Raw genomic sequence first — 18,589 nt, forward strand, 5'->3', positions numbered from 1 at the left:
TGTGACAAACGTCTGCTCCTTTTTCAGAGTCACCGCAAAGCCAGCTATTGCATCACTGACACTTCTTAACACTTTTTTTCCTCCTTTGGTAGCAACGTTTATAAGAAAGTGGACACCTTAGTTGAGACAAACAAGTCCCGTCCTCCCTCGGCTATTCCATCACCTTCCGTAACCCAGTCCCGTGAGCTCATTCTTAATCAAGACCTGGCAACCAGGTCCTTTAGCTCCAAATCATTCTTTCATATTTTAATGTGTGAGTCTTGGGCTTAGAGTGAGCTAGACCCACGGGGACGTGAACCTCCCTCTAGTGAATTCTGCCATCATTTGGATCTTTGGCATCTGGGATTGGTCCAGTTGTTGCCCTTTGGAACCAAGTTCAATTTGCAAGTGCTTGTGGAGATCTTAGAAGGGGGTCAGTTTCCAAACCTGGATCCCAAGTGTCCGTTGCTGCAGGAGAGACTTGGAACATGGAACAGAGACCAGCTTTTGGAACATGGGATGGAGACCAGCTGCCCCTGTAAGGACCCCTGGAGGAGGCGGAGGGCACACCAGCCTCCACTTCCACTCCTCAGGCAGCCCTCAGAGCAGGCACACTTAGTCACCGCACCGGACCTCTAGGTCGGGGAAGGGAAGAGTGTCCTTTCTCTGCCCAGTGACCACCAATGTTGTATCAGAATGCCGAGGCTCTGGGCGGGTGGAGCGAGACTTCCCCTCTTCATGTCAACATTGACATTTTGTCAGCAGCCCAGGCTCTAGAAGCCACACCTTGGCATGAGGAGAGGTGAAATCCTACTGGAGCTTGTGCTCTGGGACTTGGGGTCGAGTCTTTTCATCAGAGGCACAGAAGCCCTGGGGTCAAGGCATATAAGGCACATAATTCTTTCCAGCTTCGGGGAAGAATGAGGCGGCCACAATAGCTGTTCTTTCCTTTTCCCAGGGCTCCTGTGCGCCCTGGCTGCTGGCCCAGGGAAGCCGCAGAACTAGACTCTGGTATCAGATCAGAGGCTTGATAGAGCTTCCAGCTCCTCCTGTGAGAAAAGTGGCATCGATGCAGCCATCTTAAAAGCTGTGGGAGAGCAACACGGATGGACCTAAAAATGATCCTACTAAGTGAAGTCAGACAAATACCATATGATATGGCTCATATGTGGAATCTAAAAAATAGTCCAAGTGAACTTATTTATAAAACAGAAACAGACTCCCAGACATAGAAAACAAATTTGTGGTGACCAAAGGGGAAGGGGGGGAGGGATAAATTGGGAGTATGGAATTAACAGATGCACACTACCATACATAAAACAGGTAACTAACAAGGATTTACTGCACAGAGAACTGTATTCAATCTTTTGTAATAAACTACAATGGAAAAGAATAAAAAAAGAATATATATGTACGTATAATTGAATCACTTGCTGTACCCCTGAAACTAACACAATATTGTAAATCAACTACACTTCAATTAAAAAAAAAAAAAAAAACGCCCAAAAAAAGCTGCCTCAGAGTCTGACTTAGACTGGGGGCCCTGCTGTGGCTTTTCCAGGAGTTGATGTGACACAAAGATGGTGAGTGCCTCAGCCCAAAGTGGCCCATGGTAAAGGGAACAGAGCTAGACCAGCATGAATGGCCCTCTCCCCAAAGGCAGAGAGATACAGTCTGCATTACAACAGCTCTTGACAGGCACGGGTACCCCTTTCATCGTGTGTAAGCACCTTTGCTTAATCAATAACTGTACACGCAGTTACTGGGCACCCATTTTGTGCCTGGGACCATGCTTGGTACTAAGGAAGACTGGAGAATGATGCGGGATGTGGCCTCTGCTGTCAGAGGTCCCATGGTTTAGTGGAACGGAACGTCTCTGCTGTCTGGAAGGAGACACTGAGAGACTGTGAACCCCAGACCACTGTGGATGTGGGAAAGAAGGGAGGGGATTTGATTGCTTGAGGGTACCAGTGTAATAAGGGAAGAACAAATCTGACTCCATAGTAGATATGTTCCTTTTATTTTAACCTTTGTATTCTAATGCTTTTGCTACAAGTTAAGAATGTTGCCTATAGCCTGAAATATACAGAATAGCCCATTCCCAAGGCTCTGACCTCTAAGGGTGTAACACTTTTCCATTCATATAAAGATAAAAAGTTGCAGAACAGAGAAAAATATTTGTCTTGTTGGAGGTTTACAGGAACACTGTGACCTGACCTAGGTGGAGGGCAGCTGAGAACAAAGGATTCGGACACCAAGAAGTTTGTAACAACTAACCACACTCCTCCCTCACTTTGCCTTTAAAAATGCTTTGCTGAAGCCCTTCAGGGAGTTTGAGGTCTGGGGCACAAGCCACCCATCTGCTTGCATGGCCCTGTAATAAACCTTTCTCCGCTCCAACTCTGATGTTTCGGTTTGTTTGGCCTTGCTGTGAGTTGGGCACATGACTTGTGTACGGTAACACAAGCAGTAAAGTGAGATCCACAATATTCTAAGTTTTATTCTAAGTTGGCACACCCTAGATATGGTCCCATCTCTGAACGAAGGTTTGCCAGACTTTCTAGCAGGAATTTCAATTTCAGGAGATGAAGGTCTCTATTGGGCTTATTCGCAGGTATGTCTTTTGTGTCCAGTGAAATGCCTGAGGAGCGGCAGACGCGTGATAAACATTTGCTCCGTGAAGGGATTGGAGAGAGACTGAGGTGGACACAGGTGGACACTCCCGTGCCTTTGCAGTCACTTCTGAACAAGCTCTGGGGAGAGGATGACCTTTTCTGCCATGTCTCTGGGAACCGGGTGAGGGTTCCAGGGATGAGTAAAATGTGTCCCAGCATCTGAGGATGTATTACCAGACGCTCGTCCCTAACTTGCTCATCAGAGCTTTCCAGAAAACTTACGGGAGAAGCCCAGAATCCCTTATCATAGGCACTCCCCTCTGCTGTCTCTAATGGTTGTTATCTGAAAACTGTCTAGCCTGTAGATTCCAACTGGGCTGAGGCAAATGAGAATGAAATATTTCTTCACTTGGGGGTGGGGTGGGCATGATGAAGTATCCCTGTTCCTGACCTCTGGGGCCGGCTCCCTCACAGTCGGCTAGAGGTCCCACAACATGGGGAAATGGGATTTGTCAGTGTCTCAGTGATGGCCCATCACAAGAAGACTAGAGACAGCTTGGCTTGCACAAAGGGTTTTTGCAATAAACTTTTCCATTTGGGTGAAAAGGGAGCAGGAAAAGCCTTTAATCTTGCCTTTTACATGGTATCTGGGATGGGGCTGGGGTCACTGCTCCCAACCGCTGAGAGAGCATTTTGGTGGGACAGTGGGAGGTGGATTGCAGCCCCCTTTTGGATCCATGTCTAACTTTTTTTTTTAAAGAAAAAAAATCTCCTTTTATCCCAAAGCTCATCATGCTAGCATCCAGCCGAGTACATTTTTTTTGCCGTTTATTAAACATGTTGCCTCTCAGATCTTATATTAAAATCTATTTCCTTTCTGTAGGGGACAAGTTGAAACCAGGAAAGTTGCCTTGTAATTTTTTCCACTTTGATTCTGCTGTTTGCAAAGGGCACCTCCAGCTCTTCAGTTGTAGTAGGGGGCAGGAAGGGAGTTAACTCTAGGTTTACTGCTCCGAGGAGGATGGGGGGTGTTGGGGGTACTGAGAGGGTTGGGTCCCCCCTCCCTGGGCAGCGCTGACTTGGCATCAGCAGAGTGAGTTAGGGGAGCACGCTGGCTGTGAGAATTCAGTTAAACCAAACCCTTCCTTAGTCGATTCCACAATCAAATAGAAACTATCACCGGCTATTGTAGACCTGGAAGGGGTTCTCCCCACTCTGTGGGGTCTTCCAGCCCTCGGTGTTGTCTCTATCTCCTGGAGCATTTGTCTGATGGCAATGGACACTTCAAAGTCAGAAGGGACTTAGTAACACCCGCCCTGAGCCTGGAAATCTCTGCTGAGAAAAGAATTCACTTTCCTGCAGGCCTCTGTGATCATCAAAATCCTCTTTCTCAGGTTGGGTTGAGGTCTGTCCTGCTCCCAGGCTCTGGGCTCTGCCCTGACGGCTGGAGAACCTCAGTTAATCTGTCACTCAGTCACCAACCAGGGTTCTTGGCCTCCTTAATCAATAGGAATTGATCAGAGGCCAGACAAGAAATTCAGGCAAGGCTTTATTGGGGCCCCTGATGCAGCAAAGGGGAGCGAGAACAAATAACAGTTTCCCTTGCTCACTCCCCAAGCTGGGGAGAGCTTGTTCTTTACATGGGGTGAGGGTAGGGACGGGTCCAGGGGTCAGGCCAGAAGGGGGGCTTAGGTGGTCTGCCCACCCCTTAGGTGGTGTTGAGAGCAGGGGGCATGCGCAGGACCCTGCTTCTGCTCCTGCCTCCTCAGAAGTGGCAGCTGGGTTTTTGGTCTTTTTGTATCTTGTTGTCCATAATTTGCCCCAGCTGCATGTACACAGTTATTTTTAGTCCCTTATAGTTTCTTTGTATTTTGTTGCTCAAGGAGATGTTTGTCCAGGTGCAAGCCCTGCAGCAAAGGGTCCCAGGTCCCAGATCTCAACCTGTCTCAGAGTGACACTTCCACTTCTAAAGGGGAGAGCTGCTTCCCCTGCTAATCGCTGCTGCGTGGAAATGCGGGCCTAGCCTGGCCAGAGTTTACAGTTTTTCAAGAGAAGCTTGAAATCCAGATTTTTTTAATGTGCAATCTCTCACTTTCTAGATCCTGGCAACTACTTAAAGAAACTTACTATAGATGAGTGAAACAAAACGAATCAAGCTTCAGGCCAGGAAGAGCTCATCTGTCTTCACTTTGTGATGGAAAAATGAAGAAGATCAGGGGCTGCAGGTGTGAGAAGAACGGTACAGCTCTGAAATGTTTAGGACCCCATCTCCCCATCGTTACTTTTGCTATTCTCTGTTCCCCAGGAATGACCAGCATATGGTCCTTAAGTGCTCACATTCACAGATAGCGAGGAAGGGGAGAGACTGTGTCCCACCCAGAAGCAGTGGTGGGGAGGCAGCGTCCAGCGATGGTGTGAGTGGCAGAGGCCGTGCAGCAGAGAAAGCAGGGACTGGCTGGCTCCTGTCACAGAGGAGAGAACTCAGAGAGATGCCTGGATCGGGGAGAGAGAGTCCCTGGAGATTTCCTGGGTTGCAGAGACTGCTGGGTCCCTCCAGGTTCTCATGAAAATAGTGCTCCCGGGGAAGGGAATGCTACCTTGCTGGGGTGGACAGACAGGAGCTCGCTGGGCAGACCTCGGGGCAGGGGGGAAAGAGGTGGCTTCTCCGGCACGTGGCAGGGGCGGAACAGGCTGAACCCGCATTGGCAGGTGGATTCTTAACCACTGTGCCACCAGGGAAGTCCCTACCCTGTCTTGATTATTGTAACTCTATAATTAAAGTCTTGAAGTCAGGTTGTGTAAGACCTTTTTTTTTTAAAGATTGCTCTGGCTATCCTAGACATCTGTATTTCCATATAAATTTATGTATTATCTTGTTAATTTCTAAAAAAAAAATCCTGCTGGAATTATGATTAGACTTGCATTAAATACATGGATACAATTGGGGAAAATTGACATCTCAAAGTATTGGAATTTTTAATCTATAAATGCAGCATTTTTCTTCATTTGTTTAAGTCTTCTTTAATTTCTCTAGCAATGTATAGTTTTCAATGAAGAGGGCTTGCCCATCTTTTGTTAAATTTATTCCTGAATATTTTATGTTTCTTGGTGTGGGTGTAAATGGAATTTAAAATTTAAAAAGCTTCCCACTGACTGATGCTAGTAAAATAATATAATGGTTAGTCAGCATAATATAAAAGTATATCCAGAGTATATAGGCTGGGTCCAAACAGGAGAAAGTAACTACACACTAATTTGAATAAGGAAAGTTTAATATTAAGAATTATTAACAAGGGGTTTGAATGATGAGGGATTGGCTAGTAAGAAGTGAAAAGAATTCTGAAGAATATAGAAATAAGAGTTATAAGATGGAGTTTCCCTGGTGGCTCAGTGGTTGGGAATCCGCCTGCCAATGCAGGGGACACGGGTTCGAGCCCTGGTCCAGGAAGATCCCACGTGCCGCGGAGCAACTAAGCCCATGCGCCACAGCTACTGAGCCTGCACTCTAGAGCCTGCGAGCCACAGCTACTGAGCCTGTGCGCCTAGAGCCCGTGCTCCGCAACAAGAGAAGCCACTGCAATGAGAAGCCCGCGTACCACCATGAAGAGTAGAGTAGCCCCCGCTCGCCACAACTAGAGAAAGCCCACATGCAGCAAAGAAGACCCAATGCAGCCAAAACTAACTAATTAAATAAATAAATTTATTTTAAAAAAGAAGTTATAAGATGCAGTCACTAATCCTCAGTTGGATACAAAGTGCCCATAGAAGAGACCCTCCCACTCCAGGCAGAGGTACAGAACTTGCGGGATAGGGCACAGCTGCAGCTCACTGGAGGGCAGAGAAGTTGCTGAGGTGTAGTGCTGGAAAGACTTGCTGGATATCCACTGTCTAGGGAGCCAGGAAAGCTGTCCGCAAAACACCAGAAACCATGTGAAACACCAGAAGCCCCCAGGGGCTCTGGAGAAGCTGTGAGCACTTCAGGAGCTAGAGGCATTTTGTTACAAACTGTCAGAAGGGGGTGGGAATGGAGTTGCAGAGGAAGCTGCTGGCTGCTGTGCACTGCGGGGGGAAGGCACGAGACCAGGTGTGAGTGCATCAGAAGCCTGGCTCTGGAGAAGCTGCCCTCCAGCCAAGAGCCTGAGGAGCAAGCATGCTGGAAGCAGGAAGCAAAAGCTTCTCTTGTAATGTCTCTCTAGCGCCCTCTACTGACAAAACTTCAGTACCAATTGTTGCAGGAAAAAATATTTCAACAGGCCCAGATCTATTTTCACTGAGCAGGCTAAAAGGATACATTTGGAGCTCAGAGGCAATAAATTGATAATAGGCACACTATGATATTATTAAATTCACTTATTAGTTCTAGTAGTTTTTCTTTTATAGATTCCTTAGGATTTTCTACATAAACAATCACTTCATCTGCAAATAAAGACAATTTTACTTCTTCCTTTCCAATCTGTATGTTTTTGTTAAACAGCTTTATTGAGGTAGAATTGATGTACAAAAAACTGTACATATTTAACGTATACAGTTGGGTGAGTTTGGACATATGCGTACACCCATCACCATAATCAAGGTAATAGAGCGCCATCACCTCCAAAGGTTTCCTTGGGTCCGGTGTATACATGTGTGTGTATGTACATACCCAGAAGTGAACTTGCTGGATTATATGGTAGCTCCATTTTTAATTTCTTGAGGAACCTCCATGCTGTTTTCCAGAGTGGCTGCATAGTTTTACATTCTCACCAACAGTTAGAAGTGTTCCAATTTCTCCACATCCTGGCTAACATTTGTTATCTTTCGGGTTTTTTGTTTGTTTGTTTGTTTGTTTTGCGGTACGCAGGCCTCTCACTGTTGTGGCCTCTCCCATTGCAGAGCACAGGCTCTGGATGCACAGGCTCAGCAGCCATGGCTCACAGGCCCAGCCGCTCCGCGGCATGTGGGATCCTCCCAGACTGGGGCACAAACCCATGTCCCCTGCATCGGCAGGCGGACTCTTAACCACTGCGCCACCAGGGAAGCCCCCTCTTTTGGTTTTTTGATAGTAGCCTTCCTAACTGGTGTGAGGTGATATCTTGCACCAGTTTTGATTTGAATTTCCCTGATGATTAGTGCTGGTGAGCATCTTTTCATGTAAGGTTGGCTGTATGTACGCCATCTTTGGAGAAATGCCTATTCAAATCCTTTGTGTATTTTAAAATCAGGTTATTTGTTTTTTTGCTATTGAGTTGTAGGAGTTCCTTATATATTTTGGATTTTAACCCTTTATCAGATATATGGTTTGAAAATATCTTCTCCTGTTCCATAGTTTGCCTTTTCATTCTGTTGACTGCTTCCTTTGCATTTGATGTAGTCCTACTTGTTTATTTTTGCTTTTGTCTATTTTTATGTTTTTGGTGTCATATCCAATAAATCACTGCCAAGAACAATGTCAAGAAGACTTTTCCCTGTTTTCTTCTAGGAGTTTTACAGTATAGGCTTTTACATTTAAGCCTTTAATCCATTTTAACTTTTTTTTGTGTATACTATAAGATAGGGGTCCAATTTCATTTTCTTTGCCTGTAGATATTCAGTTTTCCCAAAACCATTTGTTGAAAGGACTATCTTTTCCCCATTGAGTATTCTTAGCACCCTTGTTGAAGATCAGTCAACTGTATATGTGTGGGTTTATCTGGGCTCTCTGTTCTGTTCCATCAGTCTATGTGTCCATCTTTATATGAGTACCATACTATTTTAAATACTGTAGCTTTGTAATATATTTTGAGATCAGGAAGTCTCCAGATTTGTTCTTCTTTCTCAAGATCACTTTGGCTATTCTCTACCATTTGTACATCCATATGAACTTTAGGATTGTTTTTCCTATTTCTGTAAAAAATAGCACTGGAATTTTGATGGGGATAGTATTAAATCTGTAGATCACCTTCAGTATAAAGTCTTTGAAATCACAAACATGAGATGTCTTTTCATTTGTGTCTCTTTAATTCCTTTCATTAACATCTTGTAATTTTAGTGTACAAGTCTTTCACTTCCTTGGTTAAGTTTATTCCTAAATATTTTATTCTTTTTGATACTACTGAAAATGGCATTGTTTCCTTAATTTCCTTTTTAGATAGTTCATTGTTAGTATATAGAAATGTAACTGAGTTTTGTATGTTCAACCATTCTTGCAGGCCAGAGATAAATCTAACTTGGTCATGGTGTACGATCCTTTTAATATGTGGCTGATTTTGGTCTGCTAGTATTTTGTTGAAGAGTTTTGCATCTATATTTATCAGAGATATTGGCCTATAGTTTTCTTTTCTTGGAGCGTCTGTCTGACTTTCATGTCAGGGTGATGCTGACCTTGTAAAATTAATTTTGGAAGTGTTTCCTCTTTAAATTTTGGAAGAGTTGAAGAAATATTAGCATTAACCCTTCTTTAAGTGTTTGATAGAATTCACCACTGAAGCCATCTGGTCCTAGCAGCCCCAGGTGTCTGCACTATGACAGTTCTTTCAGCTCTCATGTGAGGTGAGACAGAAACTGGCTCTTGGGGAGTGCACTGAAAGTCAGGGAGTACATTGGAAGGCTAGGGGCCTTGGACGTTCACCCTACTCTCTCTTAGCCCTTCCAGGGGAGGCGTGTGTTCTCTCTTGGTGCCAAGCTGTACTGGCTTGGGAGAGGGGCTAACCTGGGGTGAAAGTGCTCTGCTTACCAGTGTCAGCATGGCTAATTTCGATTTTTGCACATCTGGGTGCCTCAACTTCTTAACTGGATTCTGGACTTCTTATAAAGGTCTTTTTATTTCTTGTGTGTTGTTATATCAGTGTTTCTGTTGGGGGGACAAGGGCTGGAACTTCCTATTCCTCCACCGTCTTGCTAATGTCACCACCTCCTTTTTCTTGGCTTACCGCACTGGCCAGGGCCTCAGGTACAATGTCAAATAAAGGTGGCAAGAATAAGTGTCCTCGTCTCATATCTGATCTTAGGGACAAAACATTTAATGTTCTCTCATTAGGCGTAATGTTAGCTGTAGGTTTTTCATGGGTGTCCTTTATAGGTTTGAGGAAGTTCCCTTCCTTTCCCACCCAGTTTTCTAATGGTTGGGTTCTTTTCCCTGCTCATTGGTGCTCAAAGCTGAACTTTAGGCTTCTTGCTTTGTATGAAGGTCTCATGTTTAACTTGCCATTTGGTACAGACCCTGATTCCTGCCTCCATGTAAGGCCTGTTACATTTGGACTTCTAGGGACACAGAGATTGACAGGTGTACCTAGGAAAACATTGAGTTTGAGCATTTTTTGAAGTCTCTTTGGATTTTTGCTCTTTTGGGTCATTTTTGACCTCTAAGGAATTCTGTTATGCTCTTGCTAGCCCAACCATAATTTTAAAAAATATTTTATCCAGTATTTTTATGTATTTTTGCATTGGGAGGCATTTTTAGTCCATCTAGTCTACCATACAGCAGAAACAGAAGGCACCATAGGGTTTTTAGAGTTGAAAAGACTATTGAGTTTAATCTAATCCAGTGCTTTTACTGTATAGATTAGTCAGTCAAGCTTCTGAGAGTTTGTTTGAACTCATTTTATTTGCCTGATGTCTCACACCATGCAAGTGAAAGCAGCAGTTCCCCAGCTCAGGGCTTCTGACTCTAAACCCAGTGTTCTCTTTCCTATATTAAGCGTCAATAAACTATGGCCAGAGGCCAATTTGCTTTGCCACTTGTCTTTGTATGGCCTGTGAGCTAAAAATGGTTTTCACATTTTTAAGTGATCAGAAAAAAATCAGAATCAGAATAATATTTCATGACATGTCAAAAGTATATGGAAGTTAAATTTCAGCATCCATAAATAAAGTCTCACAGCTACACTCGTTCGCTTACGTGTTGTCTACGGCTGCTTTTGTGCTGCCGTGGCACAGCTGAGTAATCATGACAGAATCGTATGGCCCAAAGATCCTAAGATATTTATTATCTGACCAGGTACAGAGAAGTTGTGGACTCTTTTCCTATGTCACACGTTATCTTTGCTCAGAGAAGCCAAAACTTCATATTCTTTATTGTGACTCTAGGGGGAAGACTCTGGGGAGGGCCTTCAGTTAGGGTTTGGTTTGGCTTTGAGTCCAGCCAGACACTAATGACTCTGTTCAGGTTCTTATGTGTGATTGATATATATATATACAATTCACATATATTTCAAAACTTCTACCTGTATTCAAAGGTCCTGTAGCCTACTATGAAGTATGCATGGGAAACATGAAAGAGTTACGTTTGACACTATGGAAAAGCAGCTCACAACCCCACATAGTACACTAAGAAAATTGAAATCTGACTGTATTGTTGGTTGATAAATGAAGAGGAGGGAGCAAGTCTGGGTTGTCACTGAGGGATGAGGTCTGAGGGATGATGTCATTGAGGGATGATGTCACTGAAGGATGATGTCACTGAGGGATGATGTCACTGAGGGATGATGTCACTGAAGGAGTGTCATGATCAGGTTTTGGAGGTTTAGAACTTAAAGACCCATAAGAATCCTTCCATGTCTAGAGTCAAGCTGATCTGGGTTCCAGTCCTGGCTTTGCCACTATAATACCTTGTGGTATAAAACACAATTCCTCTGAACCTAATTTTTCACAGCAACAAGATTCTATATATTTAAGTATATAGGTCATCTGGAACAGAAGGCAATATTCTCATTTGATCAATAAAAAGATCTCGAAACACTTGAATACTCTAGGAGTAAATGAAATAGTCACATGTCTACCTGTAACAGTTTATTTAGTTTTACACATTTGCAATCTTACATATTAGCTAACACATTAATTCAAAAGTAGTACCTTATTCAATTTTCACATTGTAAGAAATAATTTTATAAAGTTTTACAAGTATATTTAATTTAATGGCATTGTCATCAACCAGAGTGATTATATAACACAGTTTATAGGAGCACATCACCTTACTTTCATTATGTTGTTTGAAATATTGTACCTTTGTTTGAAGCTGTTCCTGGAAATTTTATCCAGGCTACAGTTTCCCATCCACATAATAGTATAGCAGATGTGTGCCACAATGTTCACTGAAGCTCTGTTTACAATAGCCAGGACATGGAAGCAACCTAAGTGTCCACTGACAGATGAATGGATAAAGAAGATGTGGCACATATATACAATGGAATGTTACTCAGTCATAAAAAGAAACGAAATTGAGTTATTTATAGTGAGGTGGATGGACCTAGAGACTGTCATACAGAGTGAAGTAAGTCAGAAAGAGAAAAACAAATACCATACGCTAACACATATATATGGAATCTAAAAAAAAATAAATGGTTCTGAAGAACCTAGGGGCAGGACGGGAATAAAGATGCAGATGTAGAAAATGGACTTGAGGAACAAAGGGAGGGGGAAGGGTAAGCTGGGACGAAGTGAGAGAGTGGCATGGACATATATACACTACCAAACGTAAAATAGATAGTTAGTGGGGAGCAGTCGCATAACACAGGGAGATCAGCTCAGTGCTTTGTGACCACCTAGAGGGGTAGGATAGGGAGGGTGGGAGGGAGACGCAAGAGGGACGAGATATGGGGATATATGTATATGTATAGCTGATTCACTTTGTTATAGAGAAGAAACTAACACACCATTGTAAAGCAATTATACCCCAATAAAGATGTTAAAATAAAATTGTATAGCAGACGTCCTTGACACATATATTTGTGATCACCACCGCCTAACTATTCGTTATATTTTTTTGTATTAAATTTTTAATATTTGAGATAATTGTACAGTCACATGAAGTTTTAAGAAGTGATAGGGGTCCTATGTCCCTTTACCCAGTTTCCTCCAAGGGTAGCATTTTGCAAAACTACAACAGTATTACAGTCAGAAAATTGACACTGACACATCTACTAATATTATTCTGACCTCCACAGTTTTGCACGTACTCTTACGTGTATGTGTGTGTTTAGCTCTGTGCAATTTTATTTCATATGTCGGTTTGTGTGTCCATCATCACAGTCAAGCTACAGAACAGTTGCATCACATACGTGTCTCTTCTGTCGCTCTTTCAGAGCCACATCCACCACACATCCCACCCTCGCCTGTCCCTAACTTTGGCAACCATTCACCTGGTCTCGATTTCTATAATTTGGTCATTCCAAGAATGTTATACAAATGGAACCATACAGTATGTAAGCTTTTGGGATTGACATTTTGTTCACTCAGCATAATTCCTTTGCGATTCATCCAAATTATTATCTGTATCCGTAGTTTATTCCTTTTTACTGTTGAGCTGTATTCTGTAGTATGGATTAATCACAGTTCATTTAGCCATTCACGCATTGTAGGACATCTGGGTTTCTCATTTTTAGCTTTTATAAATAAATCTCCTATGAACTTCCACGAACAGTTTTTGTCTAAAAAAAGGTTCTATTTCTCTCGCTTTAAAACTGATCTTTAGAAGCTTATCAACTTCCAAAATTTACAACTGTGAGTTCATGTCCCAGAAATTTATTTATTTATTCCACAAATATTTTTAATTTTCTATGTGCCAGGCACTGTTCTAAGGGCAGGGATATGCAGGTGATCAAATGTCCTGTCTTCTTGGAGCTTATATTTTAGTGAAGAATGACAGAACAAACACACACATGTATGTAATTATTATAATGTAATTATAATTACTAAAAGGGTGCTAATTTTTTGTTTGTTTCTTTCTTTCTAACTGATCCTATCAATTGACCTCTAGACATCCAAACCCAGCATTAATGGGTCTCTTCTGGCTCACGTGCTGTCCCTAAGCAGTATTTTGTTATTCAAAATAAAGTCACTGAGACACACCAGGTAATATTTGGGAATTTGTAAGGAGCTGAATGTAAGGCAACCTCCTATTTCCTGAGGGATGCTTTAGGACAAAATGTTGCCTCCTATGGAAGCTCATTCTGGCTTGCTCTGCAACATTACTATGACAGAAAGCCACAGAGTTAATGATCCTTTGGGCAATGATAGCGCATGTATGTTGCCATCGTCCCGATGTGAAAGCAAATCACTTTTGATCTGTTTTACGGCTAGGGTTTAAAAGATTGCATTTGCTAAGTCAAGTGCCAGAGGTTGTATTAATCTGTTCCAATAAAGATATCACACCAGAAGGTTTAGTTGAGTCTATTACTTGATTAAGTTTACAGCAGTGCTTTGTCACCTGCCTTAATCCATCTGATTTCTCTCTTTCTTTCTTTATTTGGCTACATTGTGTCTTCGTTGCTGCACACCGGCTTTCTCTAGTTGCATCGAGCAGGGGGTACTCTTCGTTGCGGTGTGCGGGCTTCTCATTTTGGTGGCTTCTCTTGTTGCAGAGCATGGGCTGTAGGAGCGTGGGCTTCAGTAGTTGTGGCACAAGAGCTCAGTAGTTGTGGCACACGGGTTCAGTAGTTGTGGCTCGCGGGCTTAGTTGCTCTGCAGCATGTGGGATCTTCCCGGACCAGGGATCGAACCTGCGTCTCCTGCATTGGCAGGTGGATTCTTAACCACTGTGCTACCAGGGAAGCCCCATCTGATTTCCTTAGAGGCCATATGAATAACTGAAACAGAGCAGGAAGGCAACCACCTTTCTGCAGAAGTCTTTGGTGGTGATGCCAATCTCTGCAGTTCCTCCTGACATGAACTTTTGCCTCTGATTTACATTCCTGGTGGGAATGGGAGCAGTTTCAGGAACTTCTCATTGGTCCTTCTTACCAAAATGGCTCTTACACCACTGGAGACATAAGGAGCGTGAGGGCCTTGCCAGCTTTGAATAAACTCTTCCCATTTATGCACTCAGCGGCTGAGGAAATAACCATGAGTCCCTGTGATATGACCCCGGGTTGGGGTTCCCTTTGTCATCTGACCTGCAGAAGCTCACATTCTAAATGGGAGGCCGTGACGGTATTTCGGGTCCCTGGTGTCAGAGTTGGCTCAGATGCTGTGTTTCCTTGCCCGCTAAAGATTTGGTTATCCTTTCCTCAATATCCAGATACTCTCATAAGTGGCCACAGGTCCTTGGGAGTAGAGATTGGGGAAATGCATTGGGATGCCACGGCAGGTACTTCCTTGACTCGCTGGTCTCTGTGTCAATTAACTGGCTTGGATATGAGAACTGGTATGGGATTGAAGTTTTACACTGTGGCAGCTGGTGTCAACTCCTGGGTTTTTGTCTGTCTGTCTGTTTGTTTGCTTGCTTATACAAGTCAAGTAACACTCAAGTTGACTACTCATATTTCTTGCCCCAGGAACACCATGGTCTCTTTGCTTTTGCCATAGATTCCTTTGGGTCAAGCCACCTTGTTGCCACTCCAGCCTTGTTGACCATCATGTCCACCATCTGGCCTCTGTCATTTCAGGATCCCACCATCTCTATTTTTACCAGGGACCCTAGTTCCATGGAGGCATTATCTACTGTGGATCTAGGTCTACAAAAGAGGCCATTGTTCTTTTCACCAGTGATTTTTTTAAAAATTAATTTAATTTTTATTTATTCATTATTTTTAGCTGTGTTGGGTCTTCATTGCGGTGCGTGGGCTTCTCACTGTGGTGGCTTCTCTTGCCCCGGGACACAGGCTCTAGAGCACAGGGGCTTCAGTGATGTGGTACGTGGGCTCAGTAGTTGTGCCTTGTGGGCTCTAGAGCACATGCTCTGTAGTTGTGGCGCAGGGGCTTAGTTGCTCCGCAGCATGTGGGATCTTCCTGGACCAGGGCTTGAACCCCTGTCCCCTGCACTGGCAGGCGGATTCTTTTTTTTTTTTTTTTTTTTTTTTAGCGGTACGTGGGCCTCTCACTGTTGTGGTGTCTCCCGTTGCGGAGCACAGGCTCCGGACGCGCAGGCCCAGCGGCCGTGGCTCACGGGCCCAACCGCTCCACAGCATGTGGAATCCTCCCGGACCGGGGCACGAACCCGTGTCCCCTGCATCGGCCGGCGGACTCTCAACCCCTGTGCCACCAGGGAAGCCCAGCAGGCGGATTCTTAACCACTGCGCCACCAGGGAAGACCTCACCAGTGATTTTTTTTTTTTTAACTGAAGAAATGTTATTTAATTGAACGTTTTCGTAGAAAGAGAGTATCCTCTGGGTCTTCCCAGGGAATGCAGTCAAGAGGTAAGTTCTTTGGTGTCACGTAAGAAATCCATCCTGACATGCCCATCTCCACGGGCCTTCTGGCTCTATCCTCAATATTCTGCCAAGGTAGTCCCAGCACCTCTGCCCCCTTGACCATAGTCCAGTCTATGCTTTAGAGAGCCATTGCAACAGTGCAGCTGGACCAGCTCAAGACGTGAGCCCACATCACCAGTGCCATATGCTGCAGATGACGTAGGGTTAACTGGGAAAAAACTTACAAGTTGGAAAGTAGCAGAGAGAGGGCTGCCCTGAATTCTCATTATTCCACAGCATAGGCTGGGTCCAGATAGCTGGTGCAGCATCATCAGTGGGCCATCCCAGAGCACTCCAGGAAAGAACAAGCACACCTTCATACCACATTATATATTTATGGGTTAGCCGAAGAGAGGCTAGGGAACCTGGTTTTTCCAAGTAACTAGAACTGCATCTAGGGATCTTCTGGGACGGAGATCAGTGTTAGGGGTCTACACAGGGAGGGCTCTGGGCACAATCTCTCCTGCCAGGAATAATGACAGTCACCTGTCTCTCAGCAGACTAGCTCAGCCCAGTTGAGGCAGCCCTTTTGAGGGAGAAGAAAATGAGCCTGCAGGGCATCCATATTTGTCTCTCATGAATTCAAATCTAAGTAGTAGATTTTAAAAGAACATAGAGGAACTGAATAATAACATTAATCACCTTGATACGATCAACACAGAACCTTGAATTTTTTAAATAAAGAACATACATTATATATATATTAAATTGAAGTATAGTAGATTTACAATGTGTTAGTTTCAGGTGTACAGAAAAGTAATTCATATATATATATATATATATGTTTATTCTTTTTCGGATTCTTTTCCATTATAGGTTATTACAAGATATTGAATATAGTTCCCTGTGCTATACAGTAGGTCCTTGTTGCTTACCTATTTTATACATAGTAGTGTGTATCTGTTAATCTTAACTCCTGATTTATCCCTCCCCCCTCTTTTTCGCTTTGGTAACCTAAGTTTGTTTTCTATGTCTGTGAGTCTGTTTCTATTCTGTAACTAAGTTCATTTATATCATTTTTTTTTTAGATTCCACATATAAGTGATATTATATGATATTTATCTTTCTCTGTATGACTTACTTCACTTAATATAATAATCTCTTGGTCCATTATGTTGCTGCAATATTTTTTACTCAGATATAATGACATACAACAGTTTCAGGTGTACACGTAATGATTTGATATACATATATACCGTGAAGTGATCACTACAGTAAGTCTAGTTAGTATCCATCAACACACATAGTTACAATTTTTTTCCTGTGGTGAGAACTTTAAGATTTACTCTCTTAGTAAGTTTCAAATATACAATACAGTATTAACTATAGTAAGTATGCTGTACGCTATATCCCCAGGACTTATTTCTTTCATAACTGGATGTTTGTATCTTTTGACCTCCTTCACCCATTTTGCACATTCCTCACCACCCATACCTGGCAACCACCAATCTGTTCTTTATGAGTTTGATTTTTCTTTTTTAGATTATATAAGTGAGATCATATAGTATTTATTTTTATCTATCTGCCTTATTCCACTTACCATAATGCCTTCAAGGTCCATTCATGTTGTGGCACATGGCAGGATTTCCATTTCTATGACTGAATAATATTCTATTATACATATATATTTATTCTTTATCCATTCATCCATCAATGGACACATGTTGTTTCCCATACATTACTTTTTACATGTCATAAAACCTACATAAAAATTGACCAAAATAAAAACAGTAGAACTTTTATAGGACCCTTTTTTCTTTGAAGATCTAATTGGCTTTATTAACAATTCATGAGTAGGATAGCATCCCATCTAGATAGCAGAATGGTGCTCCCTTATAGGACACTTTTATTTTCTAGTCACAAGCCAATAAAATTAGAAACAAACAAGTTAAAGGAGACTAACAAATGTTAACTATTTGGAAACAAGAAACAGTCCTAGATAACACCAGGATCAAAGAGAAAATTTAAAAAGAAATTACTATCTAGAAACAAAGAAAAGGAGAATTACTAAAACAGAAAACTAACAACAAAAAAGGCAGAACAGCAAATTAACTCATATCAAATTAAAAGACAAAAACCATCTGAATATATCAGTAAATGCCAAAAAGGTATTGGATTAAATTTATCATCATTATTAATAAAAATAGTATTCCTATTTAAGAGGAAACTCTTAAATCTTAAGACTACTAAAATCCAACAGCAAATATTACCCTAAAGTGAAGACACTGAGACAATTTCAAGAACAATAAAAAACTAGAGAGAAGGATGCCTTCAATCAGTATTATTATTTAATGTTATTTTGGAGATTTTAGCAAATGTAATAAGGCAAGAAAATTAAATAACAGGCACAAGTATTAGAATAGAATAGATAAAACCATCTCTTCTTGCTACTAATAAAATTTTACACTGTGAAAATCCAAGGAATATTGGGTAAAAACCTACTGGATTTAGTAAGTGAATTTGGGTGAAAAATAACTTTATGAAGAACTAGATTTTTCATTACTTAACAATAAGCACACAGTAATGAAAGTAGAAAGATTATATACTTTAAAATAGTGACAAATTTATGTAACAGTAAGACCAGAGTCTATGTAAAAATTTCTTACTAAAAGACATTAGATCTGAATAAACACATTATGTTCTTGGATATGAGGATACTATAATGAAAATGATAATCCTCCCAAATTGATATGTTAATTATTGCAATTTCAATTTTTGATTTTTTTTTTTAGAACTGGATGAAAAAATCTTAAATTTCACATGGTAGAATGTTCAAGAATAATTAAGAATATTATGAGAAAGGAGACCAATGAGAACTTGCTTCATATGTAACATACACAATAAAACCTCTG

The sequence above is a fragment of the Pseudorca crassidens genome, chromosome 21, assembly GCF_039906515.1.
Source record: "Pseudorca crassidens isolate mPseCra1 chromosome 21, mPseCra1.hap1, whole genome shotgun sequence".
NCBI classification, from domain to species: Eukaryota; Metazoa; Chordata; class Mammalia; order Artiodactyla; family Delphinidae; genus Pseudorca; species Pseudorca crassidens.